This window comes from Hibiscus syriacus, unplaced genomic scaffold (assembly GCF_006381635.1).
Source record: "Hibiscus syriacus cultivar Baekdansim isolate YM2019G1 unplaced genomic scaffold, ASM638163v2 tig00110406_pilon, whole genome shotgun sequence".
Taxonomy (NCBI): domain Eukaryota; kingdom Viridiplantae; phylum Streptophyta; class Magnoliopsida; order Malvales; family Malvaceae; genus Hibiscus; species Hibiscus syriacus.
The window spans coordinates 148207-152402 of record NW_024062724.1 but is presented as its reverse complement, the minus strand read 5'-3'; the positions used below and the strand labels follow the sequence as shown (position 1 = coordinate 152402).

Genomic DNA, 4196 nt, shown 5'->3' with positions numbered 1-4196 from the left:
TAATTCAGGAGACCTTTAATTGTTTCAACATTTCTGCCGATGACATTCAAGTTAGTGACCCCTAATTGCTTTTGAAAAAAAACTGATCACCTTATTAGACATATCTTCTAACGTGTCAAGTCTAGCACCAGACTGATTGTAGAGAACCCTGATTGTGTTGTTTTTTTCTCTTACTTGCCATCATAGAGTGAAAGAAACGGGTCCCTTGATCCCCTTCATTAATCCAACTCACTTTGGCTTTTTGCTTGTAGAAAAACAGTTCAACTTCTTCGATACAGTTTAGATCACTCTTAAAGTTTAGTTATAAATTGGTGGCATTTTTTTTATAATTTAATATTTCAATTAAAATATTATTATAATTGGGTCATTCAAATATTAAATACATTAATCATGTGTCTTGATATGATAATAATTTTAATCTTCGTATTTAATAGATTTATGTGAAATACTAGTAAGGCAAAATTTGAAAAAATATCTCTTAATCATTTGACATTGAACGTCTTGACATTCTTAATGTTCGAACCTGCAAAAAATAATAATTTCTTTACTATTGAGATTATTCGGTTAGTGTAAATCAAATTAATAATGGAATCGTACATTACTAGAATCTCAAAGGATAAATAGAATTTCAAATCTACACGAACCTCCATTTTCAACAAAATGTAGCGATGACAGTCCCGATTTATATTAATTTCCAGCAACTTAGAAGTCTAAGCACGCAAGTAAATACCCAAGCCAATAAGGCTGTAAAAAGTTGACCCGACAGGCAAAACTGACTAAAATCGACTCGAGTTAAAACTGTTTTTGAGCTGCACTGTGGCGATCCAAACCGACTCGAGTCGGAACTGGTGTTAACCTAAACCCTATTTAGACCTGGAAATTATGGATCCGAACCCGACCTGCATCCGACCTGAGAACGACATGAACCTGAATTGAATTGAAAATATGATATTTGAACCCGAACTGCATCCGACTGATATGAACCCGAACCCGAGATTGACCTGGTAAATAACTGGTATTACCCGACCTGTTTTCAACCTGATCTGTTTTCAACCTGACCTGTTTTTAACCTGACATGTAAATGATCCGACTTGTTAATGATCTGATCTGATATTTACCTGACTTATATATTACCATGGACAAAATTATAAGATTTTAATAAAATTATAAGTTTTTTAGCATATGATGTAATTAAAATATTAATATGATTACTTTTTAAATATTATAATAAAATATTTATTATGATAATTATATTAATAAAAAACCTATTATATAAAATTATTTAAATGTAAATTAGATAAAACATTATTAATAATGCAAAGGAAAATTAATATAGTTTAATTTATATAAATTATATAGTTTAATTTATATAAAAATAATAATATTATATAAAATAACTTGAGCCTCTAAATTAGGAAAATAAAGTAAAAACTATAAGGAAAAGGCCCACAACCCATAACCTAACTTCAACAATGTGAATGAAATTGGAGACTAAATGACTAACCCAAGTTCATTTTGATTTTAGCTCATCTTGTAAGAGAGAAAACTGTAAAGAACAAGAGATTGAAGACGAAGAAAAGTGAAAGATTTGAAGGATGATTTATAGTTGGAGAAGTGATGAAAAACAGAGTACACATCTTTTAATGCCCACTTTCTATACTACCACATGTAATACCGTAAAAAAAGTAAATAATAGGAATTTTTGCTATAAAACTTTCATCATATTAGAATTAGATCAAAGAGTTCCCATTGTTCTACCAATTCCTATCTATACAAACACATATAACACCGAGTCTACCAGTTTTATCCACAAGAAAAGACCTCACAAATTGATGGTGTAACCTAATCGACAACGAGGTCTCTCATCAATATTCTAATAAGCCTCAATTGACGAGAAACTACTGGTCCCCAACTGAGTCATCTCCTACCCTCCTGACAGACTCTTCATCCAATGCAAGAGTTGCTTCTAATGTTGGAAGCCAGTTGGGTTGTTGAAGCCAGTGTCTTAATGAAAAGCTATCATGGTACTGCAAAACATGTATATATAAAAACATAAAAAAAATAGTTTTAACCCACTCAGAAGAAGTACAAAAAGGAGTTATTTGTATTGGTATACAAGCATCAAAGGCAAAACAACATACTCAGGGAGGAAGCTTGGATAGATAATGCAGTATACATGAAAAAGAATAGTACTAAAAGAGTTAAATGGATATAAAGGGCATACCCCATGGACAAGAGTTAATGAGCTACGACTGCCACTTTTATGTGATGATACATAACCATAAACTTGCATGGAGTAAGAATGGTAGAGGATTCTGCGACAAACAAGCTTTTTCAACACCTGCAATATTCAAACACAAGGCATCAACATTCAACACAAAAAGATACTGAACTTTGGGGTAAAAAATTACATCGATTGCTGCACAGACCTCAATTACATGCCTTCCCCTGCGTTGAGCTTGAGCACTAGTAAGTTGTCGAAGCACAACTCTCGAGTTATACAAAGGACTGCAATTTCATTAACACCAAATGTTAACCAGATGTTAGAATCAGATCAAAAAGACAGCTTAACATTAAACATTCTTACCCCTTTTTGAGGGCTTATAACTGCCAAGTCCAACAAAGTATAAAACATTAGGCTCATCTTACGAGCAATTCTGGATTACTTTGAAACTACAATGGGCATGGTATGCAACAGACTCTTTGTATTCCCTGATGGCAGTTAGTAATATCTACTAAAGAATAAAAAAGAAAAAACATCTAGATGGAAGCGTGTAAGGAATTCTCACCTGTTTAAACTTTCTGGAAGGTTGAAGTATGCATTTACAAACAAAGGAGGCTGTAGAAGACAAGTGGTATAAAAGCATTATCAAGTTGCGTTGTGTAGGCCTCCAACAGACCGTTTATGGTCATAGCTATTAAAATAGGGAGCCAGTGCTGTGGAAATTGAGATTTACGTAATCAAATATTTGCAATGTAACAATAATCCAAGCACTCAATTAGACCCACGAAACTAATTCGAACAACTTAACAAGATCATTTAAAAGAAAACGAGAAGAAATAAATAAATAAATAAACTACCTGAAGTACCCACGTAGGGTGTTTAAGTGAACAAATTCATTCCAGGCTAAGTTACCACAGATGTGCTAATGATGAATATCTCAGTCAACATAAGAATGTCAGTGTGAGAAAGAGAGAGAGGGGGGGGGGGGGAGAAACCTGAGTTAGAACGTATCCAGTGGATGCCAAAAGTGGAACCAGAACCAAGCAAGCAGCGAGGACAGATGTTATACCAGCTGTAGTGCCTTCAATAGTTTTCTCTAAAGTGTAAGAAATTTGCTAGAATTAGCAGGTATCTCCTAAAAAGGAAAGCTTAAAAATTAAAAAACAATCAAAGTAGACAGAAAGAAAACAGAATAGGAAAATCCTTACTGCCAGTTTTTCTCCACCTAAGGACACCATACTTATGGCCAACCATTGAAGCCTAGCATAAAAGCAAGATGATTACAACTTTATGACCCACTTGACAGGAAACAAGATGATTACCAGCTGCACCAAATGCTAGATCAAGAAATTGTGGCTGGAAACAAGATCAGATGAAGTCAATATAATATCTAAGCAAACAACTACCGTAAGTCCATAACGAAGGAGCAAAAATGTTGCAAAGTGATTGATACGTGATACTCGAGTCCATAATCACCTGGTAAATAAGAGCGGGAAAAAACATTAAAACAGCCAGCAGCAGGAGTCGGGGAAGTGGTTGTGTAGCGCCCACGCTTGGTGGACCAAGATGGAGTTGGGGTAGTTGCTGAATTGGAAAAATGAGAAGGATTTGGAGGTGGGGTAGTTGACGGAGACCACGCGTGTAAATGATGCTGATTTTGGATAAGAATCGGAAGCCATGGTTATGTTAAAATCATCAGGCGGGAAATGATACTGATTTTGGCACCATAATTGGTGTAGACTTGTGGCTTAAGCGAGGGAGAAAACCCGCGTGTTTTTTTAACTTCATTTGACATTGTAGTGTTGTCTTTTAGTTTTAAATTTATTCAATTTAGTCCAAATTTAATGATTTAATATATTAATTTAAACTTCATATTTCATATTAATCCAAATTTAATGTTATAATTTATTAATTTAAGCTTCATATTTAAAATTTGTTCAATTTGATCCTTATATATTTTTCAATTCTTTCA

General features: G+C 33.9%; 1 long non-coding RNA gene across 1 annotated transcript; it reads right to left on the bottom strand.

Moving 5' to 3' along the window:
- Nucleotides 1-2234: 2234 nt before the first annotated feature.
- Nucleotides 2235-3516, bottom strand: LOC120123944. The gene is made up of 4 exons (XR_005516236.1): nucleotides 3433-3516; nucleotides 3220-3320; nucleotides 2430-2937; nucleotides 2235-2341 (listed from the first exon to the last, which is right to left on the bottom strand). It is a non-coding gene; the product is annotated as an uncharacterized LOC120123944 (long non-coding RNA).
- Between the last annotated feature and the right edge of the window lie 680 nt (nucleotides 3517-4196).